Here is a 20396-nt window from a genome sequence, read left to right as displayed (position 1 = left end):
ATTTGCTTGAAACTACAAAATAGAGATTAAGATATATCTAATAATCTGTAAAGGAACAGCTACATTACTATCTAGCCCGGATGAAGTACCTTCCCACAAAAAAACATGTGTTGGCTTTAGTGCTTTTTTAAATATTTGACCATGAATTGGTGATCAACATGAGGAATAGATTAAAAATGGTGTAATTCAGATAACAATATGTGAAGGTTGAACTTAGTCAAGTGGAAACGTGAGGACTCTGATGCTAAGAGGACCCACTATATAAATTTGTTACTGGATGTTTACGCCTGTGATCGGACAACAATCAGTGATGTGTATTAAGTAAGAAGAGATGATTTCTCTTTTTGAATATGTTTTTAATAGAATTCTAAAAATACTCCTATCTATCTATTGTTAGACCTGGCATCCTTGGCATGGTTTTCCCCCAATCGTTTTGCTTTCACTCCTCCTGTTTTGCAGAATTGATTTTATTGGCTCTAGTGTTCTGCACATATTACCATACTAACCAGTGCTAAAGTGCTTGTGCTCACTCCTGTAAACATAGTAAAATCGACATACACCCAATTGGCATATTTAATTTACTTGTAAGTCCCTAGTAAAGTGGTATACCGTATACCCAGGGCTGGTAAATTAAATGCTATTAGTGGACTTGCAGCACTTATTGTAGCCCTTTAAAATCTATTTATGGCCTGCCATTGCAGCCTGTGTGTGCAGTTTTAAACTGCTATTTTTATTTGGCAAAATAAACCTTTACTCTAAACAAATAGGAGCCCCAGGGGAAAAAAGGGGTTTCCAAACAGGTCGCCCCCACTCAATGATATTGCAACCACATGAGACCTGCCCCTACTGTGTGTGAGGACATACATCCACCATACTGTTATTCAGGCTAATAACTTCTTTAGGATATCGCAAGCGGTGGAATAATTTACAATTCCGCTTAAGTGCGCTCAAAGTCACTATTTCAAGATTAAAAATAGTTGTGGTACTATGGAGACTATAACACACTCTCATCAAATGAAACAATCTTTGCAAAAATAAACCTTTAGCCAGGCTAAACCTTTTCATTTCAATACATTTAAGGCACCTCAAGGGTAGGCCTCAACAGCCCATAGGGGAGGGTATTTTGTATTAAAAAAAGTTGGGCATTCCCTTTTTAAGTTTTAAATGTCCAGGTAGTAAAAGTCTCTCAAATTCATTTTTCACAATTACCAGGTTTACCTTTCCCATAGGACATCCAGGTGTTGGACTCTTTACAGGCTGGTTTCATTATGGCAACAGTACTGATCTGCTGCTGCTTTCTGTTCTGGATGGTCATACCTGGGAGGCAGGGGGCTGTGTTATCTGAGAACCTGTCCTTCTCGTTTTATTAGCACCTTTGACACCAATGACCATGCCCTACTGTTAAATGGACTGCAGCGGGCGGGTATTTGAAGAGAGCAATTTGAATGATTTCATTCTTTCTTAACAGAGACAAATTACAATGTCAGAGACTCTTTGACTGGGCCCGATCTCTGACATGATGCCTACTACCTACACCCATGTCAAGTTAACTGGTAGTCTGGACCCACAGTAAGGGCCATGAGGCAACTCAATTCTTCCAGAAAAATCTTTTGCTTTTAGACGTCAATGGTAATGCTACTAGTAATCTCAGGATTCGGAGGGAGCAAGATGGCGACCGCGTAGTGGTCGAATGCAGTGCTAGCGGAACGGGTCCGGTCTCGGAGAAATACCTCATCGGTATTCTAGCAGCAGAGCATCATTTTCTTTTCTGATGACAGACTAGCCTACAAAGTTACATGTTGGTACTGATTGCTTACCGAGTGACCTGGGCGAGGACGGCGAGATCCACAGGGCCTGTGCTCTGGCTGATGCGAGCGCTTGACGGGTACTGGCTCACTGGTGCTGGCGGAGCAGAGGGAGTAGGCGGAGCGGAGGAGACATGGCTCCAAAAGTGGCGGCAGGAGCAACGGCGAAGGCAGCAGCAGCAGCGGCGGCCCGCAAAGAGGAGACACAGCCATTATTTCAGCGGGATCAGAGCAAGGTGTGCTGGAGCGGAGGAGGGTGGAAATGCCGCGGCAGCTGCGGATGCCTCCTCTGGATCCGCCAAGGAGAGGAAAAGGCATCACTGCGAAGAATCGGCAGGTGGCTCCATCGATCGTGGAGATGCTCTCGCGCAGCGGCAAGGAACAACACACCAAAGCTGCAGGTGAGGAAGGTGTAGCCGCCCCAGTGCCACGTTCACAGAGGGTCATGGCAGGAACACAGGCACAGGAGGTGGGCTCTGAAGAGACTCGAGTCTCCCTGCCAAAGAATATAAATAATCAAGTAGACCCATGTTGGACCTGGCCCTTTTGGCAGGTTCACCCCGAGACTTTTTGCTTTTTCCTAGCCTGTTTCTGGAACCTGGGTTGGTGATTTTAGGCCTCTGCGCACTTTTTCACTGTGGTACAGTGTAAAGTGCGTGTGCTCTCTGTGTATGTGTGATGAGTGACCTGCCCTCCCATAGGAATGAATGGGGAATATGTATGCCCATGGTAGTTCCTGATGTGTGGGGAGTGCAGGGTCGAGTTTGATATGTGTGAACTCGTGAGATTGAATGCTGCGTAATGGTGTATGCGGCATGGTTGTGTCTAGTCTAGAAGTGCCACTTTTAGAAGTTGGCATATTTGTGTAGTGAGTCTGCTGGCATGTGATTGGCTGGTGAGCCTGGCCCAGGAGTGCCTGGGCCTGCTTGTGGATTGACTGTCTGGTTTGAGTGTGACAGGGGCTGCAGAGCCCCCAGGAGGTTGTCTGAGTCAGCCCGTGGATGAAAGGCAGCATCTGCTGCCAGGGAAGTGGGAGGAGATAGCACCTGATAGTGAAGGGCTGTGCCTGCCTGACCACAATGCTGGCTCCACCTCCCCGCTGGGCGACTGTCACCTCTGTCCCTGATACTGACAGGACTTCCCTATAAACCAGTTCTAGCTGGTTCTCACACTGCCTACACAAAGACTTCAAAGACTTTTCTTTGTATAAGAAGGGGCTGTGCCCCCTTCCAAAATGTTCTTGTTTTTGGACTTGAATCTGCCAGGGGCGTGCTGCTGCTTGGGCTCCGGGGAATCCCTGGGCCCTGCCCAGCCCCTGGACCCCTGATGGACTTTCCTGCTCTGGGAGCTGCTGGGCTCCACCTTATGCCCTGGACTATTGAGGTCCTGGACCCCTGAAGGACTTTGCAGGACTTTGTGTGCCTTTAGCGCTGGGGCGCTTTATCCCTGCACTGGGAGCGCTTTTATTTCCACTGGGACCTTGTTGGTCCTCTAGCGCTTGGTAGCGCTTTTATTTTTGTTTATTTATTTAATTTACGGGTGCCACCCCGTTTTTATTTAATTATTTGAAGCCGGTGCCCACCCGGCATTGCCTCGTGTTGATTTCACCGCCGCTGGCCCGGAGACCGAGAGAGAGGAGCTGCGCCCGCCTCCCTGCCAAGGGCCGCGCTGCCATTGGCGGCCCTCAGCGCAGGAAGCCAGGCAGATTCTTCGGTGACGTGGGCAGGGCCTCGAGGCGGGCACTTCCGCTTCCCCCTGCCCGGGGGAAGCCTGCTTCGGTGTTCGTTGCCGGTCTCCCATGTGGAGAGGGAGACCGGAAAGGCTGGCCGCGTCACGAGGAAGGAAGGCTGGTGGTGCTTGCGGGGCTCCCGTGTGCTGAGGGAGCCCCGAGAACGAAGGAGAGTCGCCGCCCAGCAGAGAGGCCGCCGCCCGGAGGAGCCCAGCCCAGGAGACAGCCCGGTGAGTCGGAAGGGCTGGGGGGGGGGCTCGGTGCGGCTGCTGTTGGTGCCGGAGAGTGGCACATGGGGCGAGAGCAGAGGTAGGGCGGCCCCAGCTGGCAGTGGGCCACCCCAATGTTTCAGCAGAGCCTGAGGCTCCAATGCCCACATCTGTGTACACGAGTCCTGAGAGGGCTCCGGGGGCATTTCTGTGTTCATGAGTCCAAGAGGGACTCCAACGTACGGGGCCATATCTGTTTTAAGAGCCTGAGAGGCTCGTGGCACCATTATAGTTTCGAGTCCCCAGAGAGGGGGACTCCAACGGAGGAGCATCCTATAGTGTGGTGCAATTAGGGCGGCCCCAGTTGGCAGCGGGTCGCCCCAACGCAGTCCAGAGCCCCGAGAGACTCCCTGAGGGCACGTGTTATGCCAGAGCCTTTGTGGCTCCAACGTGTGTAGAGTGAGTTCAGAGCCTGTGTGGCTCCAACAGTTGGCGCAGTTTGCGCCTAAGGGTCATGTTGAAAGGTAGGGCCGATGTCGACCAAGAACCTTCAATGTTTGCCCGGCGTTAGCCGCCTCTCATACCATTCAATATTATCAAACAAAGAGGCAGGCGCTGGAGACAGGAAGGCAGGAAACAAGAGTTTATTCCGACGGAGCAGAACACGTCAAATCAGACAACAGGGTATCTTCTCGAGGTGCTCTACCCGCATCTCTGAGGCCTGGCCTCTTATACACAAGTTTATGACTTTATTACATTTATGACATCCGTGGTATTGCTTTGAAGTTTAGAAAGGTATCTTTGGAATCCCCGGTTCAGGCCCGTTCTCACACATATCTACAGTAGAGGTCCCCACCCAAATCTCAGCATGATGGCTATCGCGCAGCTGGACATTCCGCTGGGAACAAGAATGTGGGCGATCGGTTGGATCTAGGGGTGTGAAGGCATTGATCAATCCCCGCTCCTTTGATGTGAGGCGAAGTCCTACTGTAGGGGGCAATAAACTGCATCTGTTGGGCTAGGTGATGGCCTGGGATCAGGTCAGACAATCGGGCAGGGAGGAAGAGGTTATCAAAAAGGGCCTGTTCTTTGAATGAGATGAAAGAGCGAGGGGGTTCAGCACGGGATGTGGCTCGGAGACAGGGTCGCGTTAGAGGCGTGTTTATGGCCCAAGCAGGAGAGACCGGGGGCTGTCGGGGCGCGGGGGAATGCTTGCGAGGCCGGGGAGTGAGGGGGAGAGACGCGCAGGCTATTGGCAGTGGGCAGAGAGGTCATGATACACAAAATGGCTGCCACCTACGTTCGTGATGGGGCCTAAAAGGGACAAGATGGCGTGGCCACTGCTTCGTGATTTTCGCTTTACTTTCAACAGTGACTGTGGTGAACATAAATGAACGCCGCTTATGTATACCTAATTTTAGTCATTTTCCACAGTCCCCAGTTTTTATCATAAGCTAGTCCATTTCTGTTCATGCCATAGGTGAGGACGTACAAGCTGGCTTTAGTGATACAATTCGCTTTTGGTAGACCGTATGCATTACAGGCAGTTGGAAAAAATTCTGTTATCAATGTAGACAGAGTCGTACACAACCATATGTAGTCAATGTGATGAGCGGGGAGGCAGTGCATACAAGATGGCATTAGTTGTGTCATACATTAGACCTGGAGATGGGGACATCACTTGAATGATGTAGGGGATTTCGTTCGAGCACAAACATGATGTCATACAAAAATGTCCTGGCAGAATAAGGGCTATTAAGTACATTCGAGGTCTGGACTCCGTCAGGATCAAAACTAGACAGCATGTTTGTGTGCATAACTGGTGTTCTACAATCATCAAGGTACAGAGTTAACGCCTTCTTAGTTATCCATGTACAGTTGAAAAGTGACCGACGTAAGGTTACGAAAGCTCAATTGGGTGTTAATCAATACAAAAGTGGTTGGGAGAGGAATCCAACTTAATACAAGGGACAGTCAAGGGGTGGCAATGTTCAAAAAAAGGGTTCGTCTTTCCAGTGTCTTATTTACAGCGAGCCATCACTGGTAGGCTCTCATCGTTCTTCCTCTTTCGTTGGCACTGTTGAGCACCGGCGGTGGAGCTATGCATCCAGCTCTACTTAAGATCTCGCGTTGCAGGGTGTGGCCATTCCTTTGCTCTCGGACCACAGTTCTGTTTGTCCTGTTACCTAACTAATCTATCATAGGTACCTTAGGCAGGGTACCCGCATTCCGTTCTTCCTTCGTGACAAACCCTATTCTATCTTTTTGTGCTGTGTTCCTTCTCAGAGTCAAGTTCAAAAACTCCATATGCAGGAAAAAAAGGGGGGGGGGTGTGATGGGGGCGTGCTTTGGGAGGCCGGGGGAAGAGAGGGTGGAGTGGGATCAGATCTGAGACAGACCAAGGAGGGCAGAAATTTCAAGCAAGTGGGCCCATCAATCGGGCATAATGAGCTGGGACTTTCGGCACAAGCTCATCAACGTGCAGGGGCTTCTGGACAGCCCTTCTTTCCTTCACTTTCCATGCTGAGAATGGTGCCTTGTCCCGCAACTCTTAGCTTCGTGGCTCTACCTTGGTCGAGGTCATAGAAATTCCCCGATCTGCAGCCAGGCTGTGCGTCACATCCGGCCCCTCTCCTCCGACGACTGCACGTTATCCTTAAATGAGTATATACAAACAAGTTTTAGAGAACTGGCAGGGGAAGACGTTTACACACTTTAATTCCTCTCCCAACCCTTAGTAGTTGGGGAAACGTTTACTGGTCTCGATAGGGTGGATGCTTAGTAATCCTTACATCGGTGTATGCTGTTAACTCATGCATTATTGCTGTGGTTCGGGTTGGTAAGTATTTTCTATTTTCAAACATAAGGTCTGTCTGGCGTTTTACTCCTGTTATATTTGCGAATGTGGCAAGAAGTCTGATATCTAAAATTTACATGGTTTTATCGAATTCAAACCGGCCCCACCAGTAGAGACTCGTGTTTTTCTAAAACAAATCCTGCTGAGCTATATTTTTCTTCAAGGTCTGCTAATTTATAAAAAGTGTGAAATGCTATTATCATGGGCTTTTAGCTACAGTCTTTAGGATTTTCCGGGACGGCTGGTACAGAACTGGGACCATTCTGGAGAAACGGGGACGTATCGGACATTCTATTTTTGTGCAATGGGCGGTGGTAATCCGAATGATGGGGGTGGTGTTACTAAAGCGCTAAAACAAAAGCCACTGACATATAGTTCCCTTTTAAGGGTCAGATTAGGGGACATCAGTCGTCTTACCTGTCCTTTCTTTCTCAGCCAATTAAGTTCCATCATTTTACAGAAAGGAGAGGTAGTAATATGGCAAAATGTGATCGTTTTGTTTCTGTCAATTTGTTCAAACACTGTCGTGTCTAAAGCCAATTATACCTGTACCGGCGAAGTACAGTGTCGTTATTTATTCAAAAAAGGGGGCAAGGGAGCCCTCGGAGGGAGGGAGCGTCGTGCGCACCAAATAGGCTATTAGTACACGTACAACATAAAAAGAGAGAGAAAGAGAGAGAAACGTGTATAACAATAGGCTATTCAGTGCACACACACACAGAACAGTACGGGTCAGTTTCACGTATAAAACACAAGCTGAGGGAAAACATAAATTCATAGTTTACGTATACACAAATACCAGATAGGGTGCGACAGTACATACATCAAGTACGAAAACCTAAGACAAAACAGAGGGCTATTTTTGGCGGAAGGGCTTTTTTTCATGCGTGTTGCATATTTTCAGTACTCCAATTAATTCATTTGGGGGTCGAGCTCTTTGTTCTCCTCCCTTCCTAATAGCAGACAATTTCTGTTGGTAACCTCGCTTCAAAAATACTTACTCCTTTTAATTGGTCGGACACTAGTCCAGTCGTGCTTATACTCACGGTGGGGTCTTCCAACATCCAACAAATGACGATCCAAGCTGAGGTAAAGGAGGGGTGTCAGTCGGACGTGCGATGGTGCAATTCTGACTTTTCTAAGAGGGTGGAAGAAGAGGGGGTAAATCTAAAACATGACAATATCCCTAATTTCTGGGCTGAGGGGGGATTTTGGATGAACCCCAACCCGGGGTATTCTTAACTTTTCTCATCTAGTCCGCACATAGGTTGACTCACTGGTGCGCGTCATTTTGGGCGCACATTTGGGATATCGGTTGGGGTTGGGTTCGTCGTACTGAAATAAGACTTCAAGTTTCTGGCGTAGGCCACTCTCCCATTCGTTAGCTCCAGAGAGAGTCGTTCCTAAGCAAGGAAAGTGCTATATTTTTATTCGTTTTTCACATGCAGGTACCATGTTTGGGCTTAATTTTCCTATCCCAGTGACCGTTCGATCAACACCTCAGTCATACAAAAAGCATTCTTTCGTCAACCCAGGCGTGCACCACACATAAGCATTCATACGACACAAATCAGGGCCCATGCGCACATTCATACCATACAAAAAAAAATTTCTTTCTGCGTGGAACACGGTGCATTCTGGGTCTTCTCCATACTTCAGCTGAAATTCCGATATTAACCTGCAGAAAAGAAAAGAGGGGGGGGGTGACAGCGTTCAAAGCACATCAGCGCACAAAAAACACGAAAATGTTTTTTCCTACCACGTACCTGACTTATCTTCTTTGGGATGCAGTACCTTGCATCTCGGCATTGAAGCCCAGAGGAACTGGTCTACTGTCCTATTCATAGATATATCTAAACATCAGGATCTTTACTTATTGCTTATGCTGCAGGAATGTAAAATACGACAGATCCTGACTATTCTTTTCGCATTATTTCTATGTACCATGTCTTTCTAATTTTTCATAACCAACATTGCTTTATTTTACTTGCCCTTTATTTATTTTGAGAATAGTAGCCTTTATTCGAGAACCTACCAATCTAAGTGACTGTTATGAGGCTAGTTCCACATATTTAAAAAACTTTATTTGTGAAGACGCCAGCATTCAAATACGGGCCTCAGACCATGTAGGCCGGTCACGGAGCAGACGGGAAACGCATGAGGTAAGGAGACATTACACTGTAGTATAGAAGTAGGTAAAGGACGAGCCATTTAATTGAAAAACTAAACGCGACTAACGGTTGCAGGACCAGTGAAGGTTTATTTTATAGTTGGAAATATAACAGGATCAGTTACAATAAAATCGTCCATACGTACACCATGGGCGAGTATCATCAGTAACATTATTTCGGAGCTTTAAATAATACAAAAAATGACAAAGAAAACACATCGATAGGGTTGTCCGCATGTTCAGTCCGTATCCTTCCCCGCCCGCCGTGTGCACAAAGGTCGCATACATATCCCATAACATCAAGGTTTAAGCAACTAGAACGTCATAAGGAACTGCGAGTCCCGCCCATACTGGCGCCATTTTGGTCGAGGCCGGGCGGGTCCAGAGTATAGTCCAAATGCCTCCAATAACAAGTGATCGGACCAGAATCCCTTTCGGTAGTTCAAAAGATTCCGTTAATGCCAGCAGAGAGGACAGGCGGCGTGAACCGCAACTTAAAAGCGAGGAAGGCAAAATCTTCCCTACCGGGTAACGCTGAGGTCCCACCGGAGCTGATCGAATTGACAGTCTACAGTGTCTCTTAGGAATTTGGACAAAAGCTGGCGTTAGCGCGAGAACACCATCATCTTGCAGCTACGTTGTGGCTACTCCAGAGAGCGGGACAGCAGGCGTGTCCCTCCACCGATGCGCCGAATCAGCCTCTCCCACGGCACCAGATGTGGACAAGGTGGCGGTCACCCAGTGCAGCGGCATATCCATGGGGGATAGTCGAGCAACAGTGGCGGTTGCCCCCACCGGAAGCCCGCGGGAGTCGAGGGCCCATGAGCCGGCCGCCATCTTGTGAGTCCTGCGGCAGCCGCCCTTCACCACGGCCACCGGAGCGGGTCCCCCGACCAGTCAACCGCGGGGGCCCGTTGAGTGGAACGCTAATGGCAGTCTTGGTGCAAGAGAGGAACCTCCACCTGGAGGGGGAGGGGGGCCGTCCGCGCCACCTCTCCGCGGGCGCCCCACGCCATCTCCTGGCGTAGATATACAAAATGGCCGGACCCACGACCCTGAGTTTAAGAGTCTCATGCTCGATCGATTGAGCTAGCCGGGCCCGGCAACGGAAGAGGGTGCGGGGGGTGAGGAGAGCCATCAGCAAGGCATCCCCCCGCACACAACTTGTTGGGCACCACCTCTGGACGTCCTGGGGACGGGTCTCGGCGCGTGGTGTCGCCTCCAGGCTATTCGCACAACGGTCCTCCACCCCAGGCCGCCACCGATGCTACCTCGCCGGCTGATGGCTTTTGTAGACTTTCTAAAGCCCAAATCCTACTAAAAAGTAGCCCAAAGTAGCCCAAAGTAGCCCAACATTGCTACAGCGTCAAGCAGGCGGCAAATGCATTTGGGTTTGTTGTTGCAGCCATTTGCCATGTAAATAGTTGTTTAATAAATAGTTGTATAATAAAACGTTTTAACATGTTACTTTGCTGGAGTGTTGTATTTATTTATACTAATTGCATAGGGTTTGTCGTTATTTGGGCGGGGTGGGCGGTGGAGTCGAGCTTTCTTGCAGCCATCATGGCGTCGAGTTCGGTTCTTCTCACTAGTTTCATATTTCTCATGAGGGGTTGTTCCTAATGTTTCTATTTTAGCGAGGCCAATAAGAGATCCCATCAGTGGCCTACTGATTTTGCTCGATTCCTTTTGTTTTTCCTAACGATTTTTATGTTTATTGTTTGCTAGCATGATACAGCATGATTTTTTATATATATATGTCCTTTTTATTAGGGGTGTCCTCCGGTGGAGCCGGATGATCTACCTCCAATAAACGGTCCGGGCTGAACCAACTACCAACAAACGGGGCAAAGATAGGCATGACAGGTTACAAAGGGGACAAAAGTCTGCACTACCTATCCTTCACTATCCGCAAAGACTAAACAGAGTATTGCGACTCTGTGCTTATTTGTGAATAGAGAATAACCCAAAGAGAACCAATTCCGAACGATCAATGTTCGGTCAAACAATCAATCAAATGAGGGATAAAAATAGGCACGACGGATTACAACGGGGGCAAAAGCCTGCGTTACCTATCCTTCATTATCTGCAAAGACTAAACAGAGTATTGCGACCCTGTGCTTGTTTGCAAATAGAGAATGATGCAAAGAGAACCAATTCCAAAACAGTAAATGCTTGGATAACAATCAATCAAATGGAGAGGGAAGCAGACACGACGGATTACAACGGGGGCAAAAGCCTGCGTTACCTACCCTTCACTATCTGCAAAGACTAAACAGAGTATTGCGACTCTGTGCTTATTTGCAAATAGAGAATCTCTCAGAAACAATCAAATGAGTAATACTAGTATTTTCAAACAATCAAACAATCAATTTCGCAATTCGTCGTGTTACACGACCTTACCCGGACCGCATGGACGGTTTCTCGTCTTTCGCTTCCAGCGCCCGATCGTCCTCTATTCTCCGTAATTGCTGTGGCACTCCTGATGGTTCCCAGTCAGGACCGTAGATCACTCGAGAGAGGTCTGCTCGGAACCAGTGAAGTTCGGATGATCGGCTGCCAGACGAGGGTCTATCGGGCAGGTGCACTTTCCGATCGTTGCAGTCGTTCACTCTGTCGTTGGGACCTCTCCCACTGGATCCACGTGTCACTGATGGGCCCCACGTTTGGGACGCCAATTGTTGAAAGGTAGGGCCGATGTCGACCAAGAACCTTCAATGTTTGCCCGGCGTTAGCCGCCTCTCATACCATTCAATATTATCAAACAAAGAGGCAGGCGCTGGGGACAGGAAGGCAGGAAACAAGAGTTTATTCCGACGGAGCAGAACACGTCAAATCAGACAACAGGGTATCTTCTCGAGGTGCTCTACACGCATTTCTGAGGCCTGGCCTCTTATACACAAGTTTATGACTTTATTACATTTATGACATCCGTGGTATTGCTTTGAAGTTTAAAAAGGTATCTTTGGAATCCCCGGTTCAGGCCCGTTCTCACACATATCTACAGTAGAGGTCCCCACCCAAATCTCAGCATGATGGATATCGCGCAGCTGGACATTCCGCTGGGAACAAGAATGTGGGCGATCGGTCGGATCTAGGGGTGTGAAGGCATTGATCAATCCCCGCTCCTTTGATGTGAGGCGAGGTCCTACTGTAGGGGGCAATAAACTGCATCTGTTGGGCTAGGTGATGGCCTGGGATCAGGTCAGACAATCGGGCAGGGAGGAAGAGGTTATCGAAAAGGGCCTGTTCTTTGAATGAGATGAAAGAGCGAGGGGGTTCAGCACGGGATGTGGCTCGGAGACAGGGTCGCGTTAGAGGCGTGTTTATGGCCCAAGCAGGAGAGACCGGGGGCTGTCGGGGCGCGGGGGAATGCTTGCGAGGCCGGGGAGTGAGGGGGAGAGACGCGCAGGCTATTGGCAGTGGGCAGAGAGGTCATGATACACAAAATGGCTGCCACCTACGTTCGTGATGGGGCCTAAAAGGGACAAGATGGCGTGGCCACTGCTTCGTGATTTTCGCTTTACTTTCAACAGTGGCTGTGGTGAACATAAATGAACGCCGCTTATGTATACCTAATTTTAGTCATTTTCCACAGTCAGTGAGGACCCTGTCGCAGTTTGGACTCCCAGCTGCCCAGCAATTAGTGGGCAGCTGCACCGTTTAGGTCTTGTGAGTGTTCCCCGGTGCCCAGCAAGTAGTGGGCACCTGCTACGTTTAGGTTTTGCGCCAGTGGCGCACCCCTGACTGGCGCTGCATGGCAGCGCGCCCTGACATTCTGGACACAGGGCTCTCTGAGGCCCTTTATTGGATGGGGGCTGGTATGTAAGTTTTGCGCAATGTGGTTACCTGCTATGTTTAGGATTGTAATTGCCTACTGTGTGTTTTTGCGCTATTGAGTTGTGTTGGGGCACCTCTGAATGTTTTTAATGCATCATGTGTCTTCCTTGATTTTACACCTCTGAATGTTTTATGCATCATGTGTTTCCCTTTACTACTCCTCTGAATGTATATTTATGCATCATGGGTAATGTGTTCTTTCCTAGACCCCTAAACGCTGTGTGATTCTTAGGTGGTTGTCTGTACACCTCTGAATGTTTTTAGGCATCATGTGTTTTCCTTTACTACTCCTCTGAATGTGTTTCATGCATCATGGGTAATGTGTTCTTGTTTATACTCCTAAATGTATTTTATTCTTAGGTGGTTGTTCTTTCTAATACAGGTGGTCCAAGTGAGGTCCTAGTTCCCTGCGTGACATTCTCCTAAGGTGGTTAGGGTTGCGTAGGTGGTACTTACCTGTTACCAGTAGATACTGGTTGTGATTTATAACTGTTACTTTGTGCTACAGTGATTTTATATCCTTTTATTCTAATTTCTGACAGTATTTCTATTTCTAAAAGTGTTGATTCTGACAGTGGCCCATGTGGCCCTGTCCTGTAAATAATCCCTTATGAATATTGCCCGTGCCAGTTGGCACAATGTACATGTGTGATTTCTATCTAATGTGTTTTGACAATACAGAAGTTATTTTTACATAACCTTGTGTGGAGTTCCTTTTGTGGTGTGCCTAGGATGTTGTTGCTGTAGTGTGCTGGCGCAAATGCTTTACACATTGCCTCCGAGTTTAGCCTTACTGCTCGTGCCAAGCTACCAAGGGGGTGAGCAGGGGTTATCTTGGCGTGTGACTTCCTTGCCCTGACTAGAATGGTGGTTTCTGCCTGGCTTTGGCGTCAGCCTTAGCCTACCAGAAATAGCCAGTTCTAACATTGTTGGTCAGCGGTGCGGATTTGGACTTGTGTTTGCGTAGTGCCACAGCGACAACTGGCTACATTACAAAACTCTGCATTTTTCAGATAGTCACATGTTTGGGATTATTGTTTGTGATTTTATTTTTCCTCAAGATTGTCATTTTCAGAAGGTGTTCCTGCGCTTTATGTTTAGTGGCAGATGAGAGAAAATGACAGGGCGGGACGCCAGTAGAGGGGGAGGTTCCCATAGATTAGGAATCCCTTGCTGGGTCCAGTGGCCAATCCCTATTCCTGTCCCTGTGTGGGTAGATGGAAGAGAGGGAGTGTGGAGGAGAAGTGACTTACTTGGGAGGGTGGTTATCCCCTGAGTGTAGTGTGTGTGTCTGGATTCCCCAGTATGGTAGGGTCCAGTGGTGGCAGCTTAAATGTGTCCAGTGCGTGAAGTCCCATTCCCAGTTCCCAGAGTATGGTGCCTGGTGCTCAGTAAGAGGGTGACAGGTTGAGAGTCAGGGGCAGTGAGGAACTGTCTCACCAGTGTGAGGGGGAGTGTGTGGATGAGTGATGTCTTGAACTGGAGGAGTTGGTGTGAGTTTTTTTTTAGGAGCTTGCACATGAGGTGTACCTCTGGTGGTGTGCAGGAGGTCCTGCAGAGGCACTGGACAAGAAGGTGGATGTCTGGCTGTATGCTAGATGTCTTGCAGAGGCATTAGGGAGTGATTCTAAAAGTAGTGGCTTGTGTATCTGATGATCCTGTGTAGGTGAAGAGGTTCATGTGTAGCCCAGCTAGGTCCCATTAGGATGGTAGGGGTGTAGGGGCTCATGTCCTGTCTCAGTGGAGGCGGAGTGAGTGTGGGACGGTGTGTCCCACGTTGGCCTGAAACCCTGTCTCTGGGCCTGGAGGGTTCCCTAAGGGAGCGCCAGGTCAGGGGCCTAGGCTGTACTTACAGGTCATTTGAGGAGGATCTTCCTGTGTCTAGAGGACGGGGACTGTCTGTAACCAGAACTACGGCGGTCCTGGTGTTTGGCTTCCAGGGGTACCGCTCCAAGGTGGGAGGGTGCAGAACTCTGGAAGGGGGTGCAGAGGGACGGTGTACTTCTGACCCCGGTGCAACCTGAGTGTTTAGATCCTAGGTTGGGGGATTAGGAAGCTTCCAGGTCAAGAGGAATCTCTACCAAAGTGGATCAGCTGAAGAGACTGAGGGGGCTGCCCTTGCTGTGTGATCTGGGGCTCACCTGCAGTTTGTTTCCACTAAGGTAGAGGAAAGGGGACTTTGCTGTGTGCTGTGTCCCCCCACCTGCTTGAAGAGGAACTGTGCTGTGTGCTTTGTATCTCAGAAGTGAAATAGTTTCCAGGTGGTAGACCAGTGACGGAGTGAGGTTCTGATCTGGTAGGAGAATTGTGTTCTGGTGAGTGCTTCCCTGTGAGGGTGCGGGAACCCAGAAGTAGAGGTAGGGTGGGGCATTCTTGCCCGTGACCTCTGGTCAGCCTGAGGGTATGGTCCTTGGGTTGAAGGATCAGTGGTAGTTGTAGCTACACTGAGAGAGAGAGTGGAGAATGGCTATTGTGTGCCAGGGGTTACTGCCCCCCACTCTGCGGATTGGCTAGGACCTGTGATATTTGGATGGCCTAGGGCCTGGTCTTGACTGTGGATGACTAGGGAGTACCAGTGGGGTATCCTAGTTGTGCCAGAGAGCTTTTGTTGAGAGAAGTACCTGAGGGTTCAGAGTGGCGAAAGACCGGAGGGTGTCCCTGCCGTGCGGGCCCGTGTCCGTCTTTTGTCGCCCAAAGCAAGGAAGCCCATCAGTGGAGTGATTGGTCTACCCTGCGTTTTGGCTGGTAGGGGGTTGTGTTGGACCTGGCCCTTTTGGCAGGTTCACCCCGAGACTTTTTGCTTTTTCCTAGCCTGTTTCTGGAACCTGGGTTGGTGATTTTAGGCCTCTGCGCACTTTTTCACTGTGGTACAGTGTAAAGTGCGTGTGCTCTCTGTGTATGTGTGGTGAGTGACCTGCCCTCCCATAGGAATGAATGGGGAATATGTATGCCCATGGTAGTTCCTGATGTGTGGGGAGTGCAGGGTCGAGTTTGATATGTGTGAACTCGTAAGATTGAATGCTGCGTAATGGTGTATGCGGCATGGTTGTGTCTAGTCTAGAAGTGCCACTTTTAGAAGTTGGCATATTTGTGTAGTGAGTCTGCTGGCACGTGATTGGCTGGTGAGCCTGGCCCAGGAGTGCCTGGGCCTGCTTGTGGATTGACTGTCTGGTTTGAGTGTGACAGGGGCTGCAGAGCCCCCAGGAGGTTGTCTGAGTCAGCCCGTCGATGAAAGGCAGCATCTGCTGCCAGGGAAGTGGGAGGAGATAGCACCTGATAGTGAAGGGCTGTGCCTGCCTGACCACAATGCTGGCTCCACCTCCCCGCTGGGCGACTGTCACCTCTGTCCTTGATACTGACAGGACTTCCCTATAAACCAGTTCTAGCTGGTTCTCACACTGCCTACACAAAGACTTCAAAGACTTTTCTCTGTATAAGAAGGGGCTGTGCCCCCTTCCAAAATGTTCTTGTTTTTGGACTTTAATCTGCCAGGGGCGTGCTGCTGCTTGGGCTCAGGGGAATCCCTGGGCCCTGCCCAGCCCCTGGACCCCTGATGGACTTTCCTGCTCTGGGAGCTGCTGGGCTTTACCTTATGCCCTGGACTATTGAGGTCCTGGACCCCTGAAGGACTTTGCAGGACTTTGTGTGCCTTTAGCGCTGGGAGCGCTTTATCCCTGCACTGGGAGCGCTTTTATTTCCACTGGGACCTTGTTGGTCCTCTAGCGCTTGGTAGCGCTTTTATTTTCGTTTATTTAGTTAATTTACGGGTGCCACCTCGTTTTTATTTAATTATTTGAAGCCGGTGCCCACCCGGCATTGCCTCGTGTTGATTTCACCGCCGCTGGCCCGGAGATCGAGAGAGAGGAGCTGCGCCCGCCTCCCTACCAAGGGCCGCGCTGCCATTGGCGGCCCTCAGCGCAGGAAGCCAGGCAGATTCTTCGGTGACGTGGGCAGGGCCTCGAGGCGGGCACTTCCGCTTCCCCCTGCCCGGGGGAAGCCTGCTTTGGTGTTCGTTGCCGGTCTCCCGTGTGGAGAGGGAGACCGGAAAGGCTGGCCGCGTCACGAGGAAGGAAGGCTGGTGGTGCTTGCGGGGCTCCCGTGTGCTGAGAGAGCCCCGAGAACGAAGGAGAGTCGCCGCCCAGCAGAGAGGCCGCCGCCCGGAGGAGCCCCGCCCAGGAGACAGCCCGGTGAGTCGGAAGGGCTGGGGGGGGCTCGGTGCGGCTGCTGTTGGTGCCGGAGAGTGGCACATGGGGCGAGAGCAGAGGTAGGGCCGCCCCAGCTGGCAGTGGGCCGCACCAACGTTTCAGCAGAGCGTGAGGCTCCAATGCCCACATCTGTGTACATGAGTCCTGAGAGGGCTCCGGGGGCATTTCTGTGTTCATGAGTCCAAGAGGGACTCCAACGTACGGGGCCATATCTGTTTTAAGAGCCTGAGAGGCTCGTAGCACCATTATAGTTTCGAGTCCCCAGAGAGGGGGACTCCAACGGAGGAGCATCCTATAGTGTGGTGCAATTAGGGCGGCCCCAGTTGGCAGTGGGTCGCCCCAACGCAGTCCAGAGCCCCGAGAGGCTCCCTGAGGGCACGTGTTATGCCAGAGCCTGTGTGGCTCCAACGTGTGTAGAGTGAGTTCAGAGCCTGTGTGGCTCCAACAGTTGGCGCAGTTTGCGCCTTAGGGTCAGTGAGGACCCTGTCGCAGTTTGGACTCCCAGCTGCCCAGCAATTAGTGGGCAGCTGCACCGTTTAGGTCTTGTGAGTGTTCCCAGGTGCCCAGCAAGTAGTGGGCACCTGCTACGTTTAGGTTTTGCGCCAGTGGCGCACCCCTGACTGGCGCTGCATGGCAGCGCGCCCTGACATTCTGGACACAGGGCTCTTTTAGGCCCTTTATTGGATGGGGGCTGGTATGTAAGTTTTGCGCAATGTGGTTACCTGCTATGTTTAGGATGGTAATTGCCTACTGTGTGTTTTTGCGCTATTGAGTTGTGCTGGGGCACTTCTGAATGTTTTTAATGCATCATGTGTCTTCCTTAATTTTACACCTCTGAATGTTTTATGCATCATGTGTTTCCCTTTACTACTCCTCTGAATGTATATTTATGCATCATGGGTAATGTGTTCTTTCCTAGACCCCTAAACGCTGTGTGATATTTAGGTGGTTGTCTGTACACCTCTGAATGTTTTAGGCATCATGTGTTTTCCTTTACTACTCCTCTGAATGTGTTTCATGCATCATGGGTAATGTGTTCTTGTTTATACCCCTAAATTAATTTTATTCTTAGGTGGTTGTTCTTTCTAATACAGGTGGTCCTAGTGAGGTCCTAGTTCCCTGCGTGACATTCTCCTAAGGTGGTTAGGGTTGCGTAGGTGGTACTTACCTGTTACCAGTAGATACTGGTTGTGATTTATAACTGTTACTTTGTGCTACAGTGATTTTATATCCTTTTATTCTAATTTCTGACAGTATTTCTATTTCTAAAAGAGTTGATTCTGACAGTGGCCCATGTGGCCCTGTCCTGTAAATAATCCCTTATGAATATTGCCCGTGCCAGTTGGCACAATGTACATGTGTGATTTCTATCTAATGTGTTTTGACAATACAGAAGTTATTTTTACATAACCTTGTGTGGAGTTCCTTTTGTGGTCTGCCTAGGATGTTGTTGCTGTAGTGTGCTGGCGCAAATGCTTTACACATTGCCTCCGAGTTTAGCCTTACTGCTCGTGCCAAGCTACCAAGGGGGTGAGCAGGGGTTATCTTGGCGTGTGACTTCCTTGCCCTGACTAGAATGGTGGTTTCTGCCTGGCTTTGGCGTCAGCCTTAGCCTACCAGAAATAGCCAGTTCTAACAACCCAGAAATCCAGGAAGACATTATCCCTGTTACAACCTACCCGGTGGTTCCTACAGTCAGTTCTGTGGGGGATAAGGGAGATATTCTGGGGGACGATGCGGCAGATGGAGAGCATTGTGCCAGTAAAATGGGAATGGTGGAGGCTGTGGTATCAAGCAATGACATATCCCTCCCACAAATAGAGACTGGGGCTGATCAGGCAGCAATGGAAGCAGATCAATGCCATATCCTAGGAGGGGGAGAGATTGGAATCCCATGTTCTTCTGAGGCCCAGTCGGATGGAAAAGAGAAAGAAAAGGAAAGGATGGAGTACGAAAAAGACAAAGATCTTAGCGACTGCTTCTTCTCTGTCTCAGAAGGGGCGGAATGGTCTGAAGAAGAACGGAGTTCGTCACTAGGGGATAGCAATCTAGACTCAGAGAGCGACTTTGATCATGATCCCCCCGTAACGGCCAAAAGGCCTAACACCCAACCAAAAACCCATGAGAAACCTATAAAGGATTTAAGCTGGAATCACTCATCTACCATGCCAGTCCAAGGGAGTCCTAACACCGAAAATACTACAACCCATCCCCCATTACTGGAAACAATCCATCAGGCCATTCTCGCTCATAGGGAGGAAACACGTCTTGATAGCCGCAAATCCCAAGCGGCAATGAGAACGATGCAGGGTGTGGTAAGGAAGCTGTCCAAGGCCTGTGCAAATGTAGGAGACAGAGTTTCAAAAGTGGAGGAAAGGATTGTTGCTACGGAATCTGAGGCGGCCGCAGCCACCACCAAAGTAGAGACTCACAGTGCCCAGGTCAAGGACATCCAGTGGAAACTGGAAGATATGGAAAATAGGCTGAGAAGAAACAATCTCAGGGTGCTGGGGGTACCAGAGGGGGTGGAGGGGTCAGATGCAAGTGCCTATATGATCAATTTTGTTTTAATCTGCCTTCCCTGAGCTCCCGGACTGGAATTGGTCGGCTGAAATTCAGAGGGCGCATCGCACCCCCTTTAAAATACACTCAGGTCCAAGAGGAGGAGATAAACCAAGGGCAATCCTTGTATTTCTGGGGAATTTAATTCTACGGCAGGCAATAGCTGAGAAGGCCAGACCGGAAGCAAGAAGGTCCAGCGGTGGAGTGACGTTCTTTGTCCGACCGGACTACTGCCATGTAACAGTGGAGAGACGCTGGAGACTGAGACAATTAATCAAACCGTTTCAAGATAAGAATATTCAAGTATATCTCGTCAATCCAGCACAACTTAAAGTTATAAATGGAAGACAGACCCGGTACTTTGCGTCTGAAGTAAAAGCGCAAGAGTATTTAGATTCCCTGGACAATTAGGAAAGTTATCCGAATGTATGTAGTATTCTTGGGTATCTGGGTGGTGGGTTTATAGAAGATTGCTCTGCTGACACGTTTCTCTCATTATGAGTGGAGTTAAGGGGTTAAGGGTGTTATATTAAAATGATGTAGTGACCTGTCCACTATCGCTGCATGCATCGCAAGCACAGACTAAGGTCTGAGCGCTTCACAAGGGAGGGAGGCAAAGGGGGAGGAGGGGTTGGGCAGGTGCATGGGGGAGGTAGGGATGTCGGGGGGAGGAAGGAGGGGGATTGAGGGGGTAAGTAAGGGGGGAAAAAACGAAAAAGTTGAACATCTGGTACTAATGTCTTTCTATTTTTGGAAATGATGTATACTTTATATGGGTATATAATCCAATTGCTGGTACAAAAAGGGAAGGAGAATTGCATAGGGAAGAATTGCAAAACTTAATTTTTGCTCGGTTAATATCGGGGGTTTAAACGATTGGAAAAAAAGGCGTAGACTGGCCGAATTTGTGAAATCAGAGCATATAGATGTCATATGCCTACAGGAGACGCACCTGCCTTGGGGGGAAAAACAGCTGTTGAGTCTGAGAGGTTTTGATATTTTCGCCTGTTCTTCTCAGA

This window comes from Lissotriton helveticus, chromosome 3_1 (genome assembly GCF_964261635.1).
Source record: "Lissotriton helveticus chromosome 3_1, aLisHel1.1, whole genome shotgun sequence".
Taxonomy (NCBI): domain Eukaryota; kingdom Metazoa; phylum Chordata; class Amphibia; order Caudata; family Salamandridae; genus Lissotriton; species Lissotriton helveticus.
Note: the sequence above shows the minus strand (reverse complement) of the source record.